This window comes from Canis lupus, chromosome 1, assembly GCF_048164855.1.
Source record: "Canis lupus baileyi chromosome 1, mCanLup2.hap1, whole genome shotgun sequence".
Taxonomy (NCBI): domain Eukaryota; kingdom Metazoa; phylum Chordata; class Mammalia; order Carnivora; family Canidae; genus Canis; species Canis lupus.
The window spans coordinates 76,361,983-76,379,281 of NC_132838.1; the positions used below are offsets into that span (position 1 = coordinate 76,361,983).

Here is a 17,299-nt window from a genome sequence, read left to right on the forward strand (position 1 = left end):
GGTTGGCCAGAGGTCAAGGGGTCACATTCATGGCACACTGCCTTGGAGAAGTGGCTTGCCCAGCATTAGTGGCTAAATCCAGGCAGACCGGAATAACACTTACACATGGGATTTGATATAGTTATCTAAAAGCACACAGACAGGAAAGCAGTCAACAAGTCCTCTCACAATTCTGCAAAAGTTGGGTATTTGGAGGTTTTTTGGCCCAAAAAGAGAATGAAAAAGAATTCCTTTCTAGACATCAAACTCCTTGAGGATAAAGACATAATGGAATATTGGCACTCAGTAAAAGATTAATAAATGGCTGTTGGAAATGAAATTAACTTCCATGTCCTATCGTTGAATGTGTATAACTACCTGGCAAAATAAATACTCTTGTCCCCATTTTACTATGAAGAAACTGTGACAGATAAGTTTGGTACCTTGTTAAAAAGGAATAAAGCCAAGACTCAAACTCAGGTCTTTCTGGCCTCAAAATTACTGTTCTTTCCATTACATCATGCTGCTGCACACCACCTGCTTTGCTAAATTAAGAAGAACCCTCCTGCATCTTTTCTAATTATAAAATTTATGAGACTATTCTATAAATGTAAAATCTCTTCCATTCTATCATCTTATTCCCTGCAGATGATCACATTCATTCTTTTATTCATAATGTAGAGGTGATTCCTCATTAACATCACTTCTTTGTCTCTTCCCCATCATCCCTTCCTTCACTAGAGCCGCACAGAGAGGTCACCCTCCAGTTCTGAATGACAAATTTTTCATGCTAGAGCTATGATCCAATCTGTCTATAACCTCATAGAGAAGATTCCACTCCTGGAAAAAGCTGTTGTGACTCTCTTGTAGCCTAGACTGCCATATTTTGATGCTATCTTAGGGTAGAGCTGGTTCCTCCAATTCCTGCTGAGGTCCCTATTCAGAGCTGCAAAAAAATTGTCACTGGCACTCAATTTGGCAGCTTCAAATAATTCACAGTTAAGGAAGCTGTGCTGAATGGTTTGGTGGCCTCTGAGGTGTGGATGTGGTTTTATCTTGGCAAGATCATAGGTAGGCATGGCATCATTCACTATACTTGAAGCCCAATCATTAACATTTGATTATATCTGATTTATTATTTGAGGTTCTTGAACCATGTTTGACTAAACTGCTATCTGAATAAAATAATGTGTCAAAATCAATGTTTTCTCTATCAAATGCTACAATGGAAGGTAATGATTTCTTTTGATATTAAGTTGTTGTCCTTTGCAATGATACATTCATATAGCTCTAAATGAATGTCTTTGTTGAGCTTGAAATTGGAAAGGATATTTGTAAATATATCAACCTATACATGTATATATAAAGATAACATTTTAGTTTGAAGGTTTGAAAGATATGATATTTAAGCTTTATTTCTGGAGAAGTGTAAGCAAAAGACTTGAGGAAACTGGGATTTGCCATAGTGGGAGAAAGAGTAAGACCATGTGCCAAAGTGATATAGTTAAATCATGTCAGTAGTCATAAAAAATAAAACTTGGACTGTTTCTCTTTGCTAAAATCAGGGAAAGATCCCTTTGATAATAGCTATGTCTATAAATATTGGGGTACTTCTTGTCAACTTGAATATAGCCTCCCCAAGAGAAAATAGCAGGGTGGTATTCTAAATATGTATCTTGTAACATCTTAACAGTAGGACTGAGTGAATGAGAGCCACGATCTACATTTAAGTCTGTTTGATATGTGTGATATCATTAATCTGTCCAGTTTTATGATTTTTAGAACCTATCTTTGCAAAATAAAATATCCTACAGATATTTAAACAGGGGTATAACTTAGTAGCATCCATGAGTCTAAAGAGTAGCTTAGTCCTGAAATAAAAGTGATAGGTATCAAAAAAAAAAAAAAAAAAGAGAGAGATGACCCTTTTCTGTTTCAAAGTAAAAGACTCCCTTCATGGCCCTCATTCTCATCCATTCTCTGGGGCCTTACTCCATCAATAATTCCCCAACCCTGAACCAGATCTCATTACATATTCATTCTTTCTTATGTGACTGCTTCCTGCCAATGTAATAAATGTTTTGAGGTGCTTCCCACCTTAAAATACATACACACACAGCCCACCTCCACTCATCAGCTACTCCTTGAACTACATTCCTGCTCCTCCTTTCTTCCCTTCACTATCGAGTTTCTTTCTCAGTGCCTCCATCTCCTTACATCTAATCATGCAAGAGAAATCTTCTTGATAGCCAATGAAGGATCCAACAAGCTGTTAACACTTTCCGTCCTCCTCAGGCTCTCTGCAGCCAGCCACTATCAACAACTTCTATTGCTTCAGATGATCTGCTCCCCTGATGTTTTACAATGCTGTTCACTCTCACATCTACCTCTCCCTCTGCTTCTCTTTCTCCTTCTGACCCTGAATGTAAGTACTCCCTTTGGTTGTGCCCACTGCCCACTTCTCTCCCCTCTACCCTCTATCTTTTGGCAATTTTATGAGTCTTTTCTCTCCATCTTCAGTTCTGACTTGCTCCCGTCCACATTCCCAACTGCCTTGCAGACATTTCCATCTGCTGTCCTACTGACATCCCAATTACCAAATATTAATAGTGGGAAGTGGAATATTTAATAGGATTTATTTTATTTTGTTTAAAAAAGGATTTTTCAGAATTAATGCATACTTTTCTAAAGAAATTAATTCTAAAGTATTATCTTTAGTATTATTATAATCACCTAAAGTATTATTAAAGAATAATCCAAAAATACAAAATAGTATATTACACATAGCAAAAGGTAGGTTATCCTCCCATCCCTGACCACTATACCTACAATTACAATTCCCTTTCTTAGAAGCAACCAGTGTTATCAGTTTGCTATATACCTACCCAGAAATATCCTATGCATTTGCAAATGTATATATATATATATATATATATATATATATATATATATATAATCTTCAAAAATTCTAAATATTAAAAAAAATTTCCAAATATTCCAGCACACTGAAATGGTAGCATGCTATATACATTATTCTCCAAATTACTTTTATTGGCTTAACAATATATTTTGCAATTTATTTCTTACAAAATATACCTTATTCATTTTTAAGGATTGCCTACGATAACCCTGCATGGATGCATTACCTATACATACACATTAAATTGTTTCCAATGTTTTTGCTTTATAAGCAATGTGACAATGACTAGTTGTGCGTGTGTGTGCAAACTTGTGCAGGTATATCTCCAGAACAAAGTACTATAAATGAATATGTTAGGGCACATGCATTTTCATTTTTAATAGGTGCTGCCCCCAACAGTAATGTATGATAAATAATAATAACTGGACAGCCCAGGTGACTCAGCGGTTTAGCGCGGCCTTCAGTCCTGTGCATAATCCTGGAGACCCAGTATCAAGTCCCACGTCGGGCTCCCTGCATGGAGCCTGCTTCTCCCTCTGCCTGTGTCTCTGCCTCTCTCTCTATCTCTCGGATAAATAAATAAAAATCTTTAAAAAAAAAAATAATAATAATAATTAGAGTGAGTTTAAGTGGTCTTAAAATTTTTGAGGGGCATGCTCAAATGGTCTGAAGCTGTTTTAAGGCTTGGACTCCATGCTCAGTGCAGAATTTGCCTGAGATTCTCTCTCTCCCTCTCCCTTTGCCCCTCCCTCTATTCTCTCTCTCAGTCTCTCTCTCTCCCTCAAATAAAATCTTAAGGAAATGTTTTATTTATTTATTTATTTATTTATTTATTTATTTGACAGAGAATGAGAGACAGCACACAAACAAGCAGGGGAAGAGGAGGAAGGAAAGGGAGAAACAGGCTCCTCGCTGAGCAGAAAGCCCAATCCCAAGACTCTGGGATCATGACCTGAGCCGAAAGCAGATACTTAACCGACTGAGCCACCCAGGCATTCTTCAAATAAATAAAATCTTTAAAGAGAAAAAAAAAAAAAAAGAAACAAAAAACTTTTGAAAATGCCCCATCTTCCATTTTCTGTCAAGCATCTGACATTTCCTCATTATGAGGGTAAAAGGTGGCAGGGTAAATGTCAAGTGGGAATACAAGCAGGTGTGGAGCAGTCTTGGATCCCACCAGCGAGAGTCACTGGCATAGTGTAATGACCTCACTAGACAGATGTTAAAAATGTATGGAGAGATGTGCAGGAGTTATTGAGGAACTCATAAGTGACCATGCAGAGGAAATGTGTTCACCCCTACCAAGGCATCTATCGGTAGAGATTCCCAGCAGTGCAAGGGATCGCCTCTGAAAAAAATCCCACTATTGCACCAAAAAAATATGATCACTACTAGGTTCAGACAGAATTAGCCTTAAAACAGCTTCAAAGACCAAGGAACAATAGTCAGTTAAGACCTTTCCTAAGTCTTACCTCTTGAATATGTCAGAAGTCACGGCTACCAGAGTGCAAAGGGGTGATACAGAGGAGGTGCAGCCCAACCTAACCTTTCGAAAAATTGTTTTATTTTAGTATAATAGACACAGCCCAACCCAATAATCTTAGTTGACATGTAAGCAGATGTCCTCCCAAAATGATTTCACATGTGCACCAAAATATGTGTACAAGGATATTCATAGCAATATTTGTAAAAACAAAATGCTGGAAACAATCTGAATGTCCATAAATACATGGATGCACAAAATGTAGTCTTTTCCTAAAATGAAATCTTACACAGCACAATGAATAAACTAATCACATGCCATCAGCATGGAACATATAGTGTTGAGGGGTGGAAAGCAAAAAACAGAAAGGCATATATCCTAGGATTTCATTTTTAGTTATAAAACATGCAATACTAAACAACATATTATTTAAGAATACATACAGAGTGGTAAAATTAAAGAGGAAAGCAAGAAAGTGTTAAACACAAAATTCAGGATAATGGCCTCTTCTGAAGAAGTGAAGTGTAATTGGGAAGGAAAATTCCTCAGAATTCCCTAGAATGTTCTGGTTCTTAAGCTGTGTGTGGAGACACTGATATGTTTCACCATCATTCCTTAAAACTTACATGTATCTTATAAATGCAGTTAATCTGTTCATTATTTAATGAAAACAAATTTTAGAGAAAATACAACAATAGATATTTTTAATAAAAAATAAGAAAATAAATTTTTTAACCCCTTCATTTTCTTTCATTCTCATAACCATGAAGAATACATATAAGGCATTTAGCACTGTACTCAACAAATGGGATCTAATTTTGATGGGCCTCCAACTCACTATTTGCTCGTCCTATAGAAGTTTCAAAGAAGTAAAACAAGAGCAACAAGAAAATTGATTGGCTGAGCCTGATGGGGACTCAGCTGCTTTAAAAAGTCCCAGACAGTGTCACTACAGCACCCAATGGAAGTGGAAAGGCTAGAATTGTCACACTATCCTTATGATACTGAAAATCCAGTTTGAATTATCTTCTCATCAAAGTGACTACACTGTGGACATCAGATATTTTTAATACATGCTGCTGCTAAGCCACATGTTCTCCCACCATAAACTCCTGCAACTGTGTCTTTTGGCCCTAAGTATGAGGCTGTTATTACTGTTAAATTTCTCTTACTGGTTTTGTCAGTCACCTCATGCTGTCAAAATCATTTCTGGGTTCTGATTCTGTCTTCCAGTATTGGAAAATGCATCCCATATTTGAGAAAATTGTCCTCTCTCTGACTTGTCCAAGTCTTTGATTTAAATTATATATATATATATATATAATTTATATATATATATAGAGAGAGAGAGAGACAGAGAGACAGAGACAGAGAGACAGAGACAGAGAGAGACAGAGACAGAGAGAGAACAAGAGCAGACCATGGGAAGAACACGACACTAAAAACCACAATCTCATTAATCCATTTGGATGCAATCAATCAACAAAAAATGGATCCACTTAATTGTTCTTAATTCTAGAACATATCATTAACAAAGATTCTGTGGGAGAATATGACAAGTGCTGTGCTGAACTCTCAATATGCTAAATGCATATTCCTGTTTTCTCCAGTAATCTGTAACATTCCATTCATTCACACCACTGAGCTAGAACAAGACAATCAAATCCCTGAACTCATGGAATTTACTTACGTTCTGCAAAAGTCAGTGAACAATAGAGTTCACAATTAGTTGTCAAATGATAATTACAATGCCAAAATGTTAGTAATTAAATTATATGATGTTGAAGATTTCCTTCAAAATAATCAAAGGATGGCATATAGTTCAAACAAGACTGAAATTGAGTTAATTGTTAAAATTGGGTGACAGAAATGCAGGAATTTACTATGCTATTCTCTCAACATTTTTCTAAGCTTGAAATTTTCCATTAACAGTTTTAAATTATAATTATGGGGGATCCCTGGGTGGCTTGGCGGTTTCGCGCCTGCCTTTGGCCCAGGGCGGGATCCTGGAGTCCCGGGATCGAGTCCCGCATTGGGCTTCCGGCATGGAGCCTGCTTCTCCCTCTGCCTGTGTCTCTGACTCTCTCTCTCTCTCTCTCTGTCTATCATAAATAAATAAAAATAAATCTTTAAAAAAATAATTATGATAAATGTGGTGGGAAAGTATGAAATATTAAGAAAATTTATAACAGTGACGAACTAACAATATGATGAGGCAGAGAAAATTTCTTTGAAGATGCGAATTTTAAGTTTAAATCTTAATAATAAGTAGAAATTATCTAAATTGAATGGAAAAGGAGAAAGCCTTCCAAACAGAGAGAACAGCATGTGAAAGCATCCTAATGTAGAAAGGAACAGAGTTAGTACTGGAAGTCCTAGCCTCAGCAATCAGACAACAAAAAGACATTAAAGGCATTCAAATTGGCAAAGAAGAAGTCAAACTCTCCCTCTTCGCCGATGACATGATACTCTACATAGAAAACCCAAAAGTCTCCACCCCAAGATTGCTAGAACTCATACAGCAATTCGGTAGCGTGGCAGGATACAAAATCAATGCCCAGAAGTCAGTGGCATTTCTATACACTAACAATGAGACTGAAGAAAGAGAAATTAAGGAGTCAATCCCATTTACAATTGCACCCAAAAGCATAAGATACCTAGGAATAAACCTAACCAAAGATGTAAAGGATCTATACCCTCAAAACTATAGAACACTTCTGAAAGAAATTGAGGAAGACACAAAGAGATGGAAAAATATTCCATGCTCATGGATTGGCAGAATTAATATTGTGAAAATGTCAATGTTACCCAGGGCAATATACACGTTTAATGCAATCCCTATCAAAATACCATGGACTTTCTTCAGAGAGTTAGAACAAATTATTTTAAGATTTGTGTGGAATCAGAAAAGACTCCGAATAGCCAGGGGAATTTTAAAAAAGAAAACCATATCTGGGGGCATCACAATGCCAGATTTCAGGTTGTACTACAAAGCTGTGGTCATCAAGACAGTGTGGTACTGGCACAAAAACAGACACATAGATCAGTGGAACAGAATAGAGAATCCAGAAGTGGACCCTGAACTTTATGGGCAACTAATATTCGATAAAGGAGGAAAGACTATCCATTGGAAGAAAGACAGTCTCTTCAATAAATGGTGCTGGGAAAATTGGACATCCACATGCAGAAGAATGAAACTAGACCACTCTTTCTCACCATACACAAAGATAAACTCAAAATGGATGAAAGATCTAAATGTGAGACAAGATTCCATCAAAATCCTAGAGGAGAACACAGGCAACACCCTTTTTGAACTCGGCCATAGTGACTTCTTGCAAGATACATCCACGAAGGCAAAAGAAACAAAAGCAAAAATGAACTATTGGGACTTCATCAAGATAAGAAGCTTTTGCACAGCAAAGGATACAGTCAACAAAACTCAAAGACAACCTACAGAATGGGAGAAGATATTTGCAAATGACGTATCAGATAAAGGGCTAGTTTCCAAGATCTATAAAGAACTTCTTAAACTCAACACCAAAGAAACAAACAATCCAATCATGAAATGGGCAAAAGACATGAACAGAAATCTCACAGAGGAAGACATAGACATGGCCAACATGCACATGAGAAAATGCTCTGCATCACTTGCCATCAGGGAAATACAAATCAAAACCACAATGAGATACCACCTCACACCAGTGAGAATGGGGAAAATTAACAAGGCAGGAAACAACAAATGTTGGAGAGGATGTGGAGAAAAGGGAACCCTCATACACTGTTGGTGGGAATGTGAACTGGTGCAGCCACTCTGGAAAACTGTGTGGAGGTTCCTCAAACAGTTAAAAATATACCTGCCCTACGACCCAGCAATTGCACTGCTGGGGATTTACCCCAAAGATACAGATGCAGTGAAACGCCGGGACACCTGCACCCCGATGTTTATAGCAGCAATGGCCACGATAGCCAAACTGTGGAAGGAGCCTCGGTGTCCATCGAAAGATGAATGGATAAAGAAGATGTGGTATATGTATACAATGGAATATTACTCAGCTATTAGAAATGACAAATACCCACCATTTGCTTCAACGTGGATGGAACTGGAGGGTATTATGCTGAGTGAAGTAAGCCAGTCGGAGAAGGACAAACATTATATGTTCTCATTCATTTGGGGAATATAAATAATAGTGAAAGGGAATATAAGGGAAGGGGGAAGAAATGTGTGGGAAATATCAGAAAGGGAGACAGAACGTAAAGACTGCTAACTCTGGGAAACGAACTAGGGGTGTTGGAAGGGGAGGAGGGCGGGGGGTGGGAGTGAATGGGTGACGGGCACTGGGGGTTATTCTGTATGTTAGTAAATTGAACACCAATAAAAAAAAAAAGGAACAGAGTTATGTATATGGAACTGAAAGAAGCCTCAAGTGACTATTACTTAGGGTAAAGAGAATTGCTTGTGTGTGTGTGTGGTTTTTTTTTAAGATTTTATTTATTTATTCATGAGAGACACAGAGAGAGGCAGAGACATAGGCAGAGGGAGAATCAGGCTCCCTGCAGGGAGCCTTGCAGGACTCCATCCCACAACCCTGGGATCATGACCTGAGCCAAAGGCAGATACTCAACCACTGAGCCACCCAGGTGTCCCAAGTGTCACTTGGTTTAAAATGAAGTGGTCAGGGACGCCTAGGTGGCTCAGTCATTTAAGCAGCTGACTCTTGATTTCAGCTCAGGTCATGATTTCAGGGCCCTGGATCAAGCCTCACATCAGGTTCACAGGTCAGCAGGGAGTCTGCTTCTCTCCCTCCTCTTCTTCCTCCTTCCCTCCCCCTGCTCACAGGTGCTCTCTGTCACTCTAAAATAAATAAATAAAACTTTATTTAAAAGATGTAATAAATAAATAAACAAATGACTCAAGAAGCATCCTGAAAAGAGAGGTGCTGGTCAAAGATGGAACAATTTGCGTTTAAACAAGAACTCTCAAGGACTGAAATACATAACACATTTCAAATCCATGACTTTATAATGATAACAAAAAATAATTTAAAAATGACAACTCAGGGCAGCCCCGGTGGCGCAGTGGTTTAGCGCCGCCTGCAGCCTGGGGTGTGATCCTGGGGACTGAGGATCGAGTCCCACATCAGGCTTCCTGCAGGAAGCCTGCTTCTCCCTCCGCCTGTGTCTCTGCCTCTCTCTTTGCTCTCTCTGAATGAATGAATAAATAAATCTTTAAAAAAAAATGACAACTCACTGGTCCTGAAGGATGCTAGGAAGCTCATTATTTTGAAATTGATAGAAAAATAAATTTATACAGTCTTGCCTATATAATTTGTATCTCAGGGTAACTAAATAGTTAATGAGTAAAATAAGTTTCTCTCACATTAATGAGTAAAACAAGTTTCTCACAGATGTATTCTAGCTAATAAATAAGAAGGAATTCTAAAATTAAAATATCATTTTTGCAAACTTTAATGAATTAATGGATCTAAGCAATTATCATTAATCACAAACTTATTCTATAAAACACTCTACATAATAAATAACCTGATTTATTCAACAAACAAATAGCAAAAAAATTGGGGGAGGCGAGGATCCAGTCATATAGATTAAAGGAGAACAAAGGAACATATTGACCCTTTGTAGTATGGATCTTATTGGGATCCTGATCTGTATACATTTTTTTTTAAATGACACAAGTAGAAAAATGTAACTACTAGCTAGATAACTGATTATACTGTTTTTAAATGTGTTAACGGCATTCTAGTTATGTTTTTCAAAACAGAAATATACACATATGAAACGATGTGATATCTGGGATTTGCTTCACAATAATCAGGGATAAGGAAGGTAAAGGTGAAATAAAACTGTTTTGAGTTGATAACTGTTGCAACTGGATAATGAGATCACAGAGGTTGATTATACCATTCTCTCCACTTTTATGTGTTTGAATTTTTTCAAAGGCACTTTAGCTGTTTTGTGGAGGACATAAAGAGATTAAGAGATACTAGTTAGGAGATTACATACTATGATATTCTAAGTAAGAGGAAGTTCATGGTGGCACAAATTATTCCCTACAGCTGAATAAAGCTGCAAGTCTTCAAAATGAAATTGACAAGTGCCCAGCAAGATGATTTTTTAAGACCCATATTCAAACTCACCATGGTGATATTTTAAAACACCAAGTATAAGAGTGAAAAAACATTTGGCTTACAAAGGACCAAGAATCAGATTGAAGTCAGACTTTTCATTAGCAATCTAATGCGAGAAGACAGACTTCTCAAGGAAATTTTTAATCTAGAATTATATATCCAACAAAATTACCATTCAATATGAGGGGAGGAATGAGAACTATTTTCTCATATTCAGAAACTTAGCAAAACTAACAACATCAGATTATTACAGAATGAATTACTTGGAGATAAAGTCTAACAAAATGAAGACTACAAACATGGATATATGAAACAATAGTGAACAAAAAACCAGTAAAGTGTTAAAAAGTATAAACTTAATGATTTATAATTGTTTATTAAATGACAATCTGGAATAAAAATCTTAAGTGAATTCAATATCATATAAAAGAAAGGGTAGAAAAAGTAAGGAAGGGCTTGCTAAGACTATTGTCTTGTTAAGGGGAAATGTAGATAATTATTAATCCTAGATTCCAAGGAAAAAAAACAAAAATTTAAGTACCTATGTTAAAGAATTAAAGGTAACCATTATAAGACTAGAAATAGAATATTCAGGGGGCACTTGGGTGGCTTAGTGGTTGAGCATCTGCCTTTGGCTCAGGTTGTGATCCCAGGGTCCTGGGATTGAGTCTTGCAGTGGGCTCTCTGCAGGGAGCCTGCTTCTCCCTCTGCCTTTGTCTGCCTCTCTCTGTGTGTCTCTGATGAGTAAATAAATAAATAATCTTTTTTTTTAAAAAAAAAGAAATAGAAATAGAATATTCAATCTTCAAGTCACTAAAAAAAATTGAACAAAAGAAAACACACTAACTCAATAAGGGACAGAAAAGAGAAAGAAAAAAAGAAGTAATAAGATAACATTAAATAAGCAGAAAATATAAATGATGACAAGGGAAAATCCAAAACAATTAATAATCGCAACAATGTGAATGGGTTAGATAATCTTAATAAAATTCAAGGAATTTTAGAGTGAGTTTTAAAAAAAGTTAATAAAAAATAAAAAGTTAATCCAGCTATATTCTACTCACAGAAGAGACATCTAAAACAAAATCATGTAAAAAGTTAGACAAAAAGCAATGGAAATGATTGTGCATTTGGAATGGAATGAACTACAGCATGTGACCTTGGACCAGATCCTTCACCAGAGAAAAAAGTTATTTTCTTTGCTAAATAAGATTAGTGGAAACACTGGTGAAACTTCAATAAAATCTGTAGATTACAGAACAATTTTATATCAATATTAATCTCCTAATTTTGATAACTACTTTCTGTCCTTGTTTTTAAGAAATAAATGTAGACTTATTTAGGAATAAAAGGGCATCATGTCCACAACTTACTCTTCCCAATTTCAGGGAGAAAAAAATGTTTGTCTTTATCCCACACATACAAGGATAAAGCAATAGCAAAATGCTAACATTTGGGGATTCCAGGTAAAGAGTATACAGTTGACCTTTGAAAAACTCAGGGGCTAGGGGCACTGAACTCTTGTGCACTTGAAAATCCATGTGTAACTTTTGACTCCCCAAAGATTCAACTACTAATAGCCTATGTTGACTAGAAGCCTTACTAATAACTTACGTAGTTGATTAACACATTATGTGTTTTGTACATTACATGTGCTATATACTGTATTCTTATAAAAAAGTAAGTGACAGAAAAGAAAATATTAAGAAAATCATAAAGAAGAGAAAATACATTTATTGTACTGTACTATATATATATAAATCCATGTATAAGTAGACCCATGCCATTCAAACCCATATTGCTCAAGGGTCAACTGTGTGGGAATTTTTTAAATTCTTTTTACAACTTATCTGTAAGTCAAAAAATACTTCAAAGTAAATATTTTAAAGGGATTAAAGAATAAGATGCTATCAAAGAGAAAGCAAATACAGCACTATTAAAGTCAGACAAAATAAAACCCAAAGCAAAAAGCCCAAGCATAACAAAAAGGGCTACTGCATAATAATTTGAAAAACTATCTAAAAAGAAATTATGTCTCTAATCTTTCTGTACTTAATGACATAACTTTACCAAAAAAAACTAATCAACAAAAATATAAGGTAATAGACAAATCCCAATCATAGTTGAAGACTTTTAATTGATCTATCTCAGAAATTAATAGATAAAATATACAGCTTCAAAAGTATGAATATGAATGGAGCGCCTGGGTGACTCAGTCAGTTAAGCATCTGACTCCTGATTTCAGCTCAGATCATGATCTCAGGGTCATGAGATCAAGCCCCATATTGGGCTCACACTCAGCATAGAATCTACTTAAGATTCTCTCTCTCTCTCTCTTTCTCTCTCTCTCTCTCTCTCTCTCCCTCTCTCTCCGTCTTTCTCTCAAATAAATAAATCTTTTTTTAAAGTATGAATATGAAGAATCTGAATAAAAATAATCTTGAAATGAACAACAATGATAAAACTATACAGACCATAGAACACTACATCTCATACAGAATATAACCAAAATAATAATCAATGTACAATTATTAAAAAATTAAAAAGCCTAAAAATAAGTGAAATTGGTATATAATTTTAAAAGATAAAAAAATAAGGCAATTCTGAAATATAAGAGATAAAGAACTAAATAAATGTAAATGTAGGACTTATGGAAATGGAAAATAAAAATACATAATAGAGCAGATCAATAATATAAAAAACTTGTCTTTTAAAGAAAATAATTAAATAGACAACATTTAATAGGTTTGATTAAGAAGAAGAGAAAACAAAAACATAGGGAAAACATAGGGAGAAGTTGGATTAATATTATTATTACTATTATGAGAAAATACTAAATACAAGAAATTTGAAAATCTAGATGAAATGGATCTTTTTCTGTTCAGAAAATATAAATTATCAGAATTAATTGAAAAAAGTTGAAAATCTAAATAAACCAAAATCTTAGAAAAATTGAATAGGTAATTGAAGAGCTATCACTTTTAAAAGCCCTAAACATAGGGACATCTGGGTGTCTCAGTGGTTGAGTGTCTGCTTCAGCTCAGTGCATGATCCCGGGATCTGGGGTCGAGTCCCATATTGGGCTCCTTGCAGGAAGCCTGCTTCTTCCTCTGCCTGTGTCTCTGCCTCTCTCTTCTGTGTCTCCCTTGAATAAATAAATAAAATCTTCAAAAAAATTAAAACCCTAGACATAGATGATTTTACCAGGTCTCATCATTTGGGTTGTGTCCATTTTTTGCTTATCACAAATAAAGGTGTTATGGACAGTTATCTACAGTTCTTCAAACTCACATATACTCATTTCTCTTGTGATCAAAACTTGGGCATCTTTTTTAATTTGCACCTTGTTTGTCTTAACATGTAATATTTATATATAAACTCTTAAAACTTAGCTTGCCAGGGATAGAAACCACCACCGAAAACAATTTCAGAACCACTGCAGAAGCCATATGGACTTTTTTTAAAAAAGGTTTTTTTGGGTTTTGGTCTGGGGTTTTTTTTTTGGGGGGGGGGTTAAGTAGGCTCCACTCCTAACATCGGCTTGAACTCTCAACCCTGAGATCAAGACCTGAGCTGACACTGAGGAGGGCACTTGATGGGAGGAGCACTGGGTGTTATACTATATGTTGGCAAGTTGAAATAAAATTTTAGAAATGTAAAAAAAAAAAAAAGAAAGAAAGAAAGAAAAGAAAAATAAGAAAAATGAAACTTAAAAAAATAAAAGACCTGAGCTGAGATAAAGAGTCAGATGCTTACCTGACTGAGATACGCAGGTGTTCTAGAATTTAGTTTTCAAAGGAGAAAATGGATAATCCAAAAAGATGAGTTGGCTAAGAACAGATTAAAATTCATTATGAACTTAATAGAATGAGATTTGATGTATACTGATTTTAAGTTACATAATAGACAAAACCAACTAAAATACTCAGAGTCACTTTACAAAATAACATTTAGTATTGTTTTTCATTATTGGTCAATAAAATTCACAAGAGATACTCTTCATTTATTACAAATCATGTTTTTATATAAGATGCTTATCCTTTAGTAACAATTTTAATTGATTCTCTTTAAATTTTTTAATCTCTCTATTTGAAAAAAATGATTAAAATCTGTTAGTAACCAAAATTAAAAGTCAATGATTCTTTTGATTCTGATTCTGATAATCAGTACTATCACTTTGTTCTCTGAACTGTTTATTTTCCTGTCTTCACTAACTCTAGTAAAAATCAAAGCAAAATAAAATATAACAAAAGCAAAACCTAGAGCTGAAAATTATATATTGAGTAAGTACTTTTTTTTTCTTAAGTGAAAATGTCTTACAACGACACAGGGAGAACACCATGTGAAGATGGAGGCAGAGATAGGAGTGGTGCTTCCATAAATCAAGGAATATCTGGGTTTCTTCCAGAAGCTGGAAGAGACCAGAGGCAAGGAAGCATCCTCCTCTAGGGGTTTTAAAAAGATCATAGCCCAGCAGACACTTTGGTTTCAGACTTCTAGCAGCCAAAACTGTGAGAAAACAAATTTGTATTGTTTTAAATACAATAATAAAAAATAATTTGATATTATTATTATTCTATCTTGCTCAATGCAAGAATAATAGCTCAGTGTGAAAAATTAAATAAAAACTGTATAAAGAGAATAAATTTTGAGATATCTTTCATCAGTGATGTCAACAAAAATGGCAGAATAAGGACTGAAAATTCTCTCCTCCATAAAGGCAATGAAAACACCAGCAGGAGTGAAATAAGTCAATCGGAGAAGGACAAACATTATATGGTCTCATTCATTTGGGGAATATAAAAAATAGTGAAAGGGAATAAAGGGGAAAGGAGAAAAAATGAGTGGGAAATATCAGAAAGGGAGACAGAACATGAAAGACTCCTAACTCTGGGAAACGAACTAGGGGTGGTGGAAGGGGAGGTGGGGCGGGGGGTGGGGGTGACTGGGTGACGGGCACTGAGGTGGGCACTTGACAGGATGAGCACTGGGTGTTATTCTATATGCTGGCAAATTGAACACCAATAAAAAATAAATTTATAAAAAAAAAAGAAAGAAAGAAAGAAAACACCAGCAAAAATCATCAGTCAACTTTTCATAACTCTGGAAATCAATCAAATGCCTGAAGCCATTCAGTGTTTATTCTGGAAAAATGGCTTCATCTCAGTAAGAACAGCAAATGTTGTAGCATTTTCACTTGCCCCATTCCCATTCCCCTTTCCCTATCTCCACAGTAAGCCTTGAAAATCAACGACCCATGACCCATGATTACGGTGAAAACCACCAGTCTGGCAGCCATTTCAAGGAAAAAAGGGGTTAGAACTCCTACAAAACCCTACTCACAGAGATCTGTATGGTGGTTCCCTCAAAATCCCCACTCAGAAGGCCTTCTTTATTTGGTCTAACTCAGGGTTCATCTAGGGCTAACAACATATCCCTATGGACATTTATTTTTAAAATCAGAGGCAATTTTTAAATTTTTTAAATTTTTAATTTTTTAGCTGCCTGACGTGGTAGATAACAATTATGTTAAGTGAGAGAAACAAAACACAAAAGGCCACATATCATATGATTCCATCTATTTATTTACCATAATAGATAAATCGATATAGAAAGTAGACATCTCATTGCCAGGGGATGAGGAGAAGAGAGAATGAAGAGCAACTGCTTAATGGTTAGAAGACTTCTTTTTGAGGTGACAAAATGTGCTAGAATTAGTGAGTAAGTCATGCAACTTTGTGAACATATAAAAACCACTGAATTGTACACTTTGTGTAGGTAAATGCTATGCTATGTGATTTCTATCTCAATTTAAAAATAGCAATTTTAAAATTTATATGTACTCATGGTTCCAATTTTTTTTTATTTAAATAAAAGGAAATTCACAAAAATAGCACTCATAATCATACAACTCAGATATAAGGACTATTAATATTTAGGTCTTACTATTTTTTATCTTTCTCTACTATGCCACTGCTATTACTCATTGGGTAAAACACTCACTGAGGGCGCCTGAGTGGCTCAGTCCGTTAAGCATCTGACTCTTGACCTCAGCACAGGTCTTGTTCTCAGGGTCATGAGTTCAAACCTTTCTCTGGGCTCCATGCTAGGCATGGAGTCAACTTAAAACACACACACACACACACACACACACACACACACACACACACACACATTCTGGATCTTCAGCCTGAGAGAGAGTCCTGCCACTTACCAACTAGCAATCACCGGCAACTTGCTTAACCTCGCTGGATCTATTTCTTTGTCTATAAAATGGGAATATAATAATAATATCTACTTCAAATGGTTGTTGTGACAATGGAGTTTAAATATGTAGAGCACAGGGCAGCCTGGGTGGCTCAGCGGTTTAGCGCCGCCTTCAGCCCAGGGCGTGATCCTGGAGACCCGGCATCGAGTCCCATGTCAGGTTCCCTGAATGGAACCTGCTTCTCCCTCTGCCTGTGTCTCTGCCTCTCTCTCTGTCTTTCTCTGTCTTTCTCATGAATAAATAAATAAAATCTTTTAAAAAAATGTAGAGCACAGAAACATATGCCTGACACAGAAAAAGTGTTCCATATATGCTTGCTATCATTATTACTAAAAATAAAGCTGTGTGAATATCTTTAAATACACATATCTTGTCCTTTGTCCAATTATATTCTTTTATTAATTCCACAAAGTAAAAATGCTGTTTCAAAATGTATGCACATGAAACAGACAAAGCGTTATTTTAAAGTTACTTGAATAGTTTCCTATTGCTGTAAATCAATA

At 35.8% G+C, this 17,299-nt stretch overlaps 1 long non-coding RNA gene and 1 pseudogene across 1 annotated transcript in view; one reads left to right on the top strand and one right to left on the bottom strand.

The window, feature by feature from the left end:
- The window catches only part of LOC140638699 (uncharacterized), a 198,621-nt gene that overhangs the window by 155,701 nt on the left and 25,621 nt on the right, over positions 1-17,299 (bottom strand). Inside the window, exon 2 of the long non-coding RNA XR_012035696.1 lies at positions 14,285-14,358. This is a non-coding gene — a long non-coding RNA (uncharacterized lncRNA). The remainder of the gene's footprint in view (positions 1-14,284; positions 14,359-17,299) is intronic.
- On the top strand, positions 778-1,079 carry LOC140608634 (ATP synthase subunit g, mitochondrial pseudogene; annotated as a pseudogene).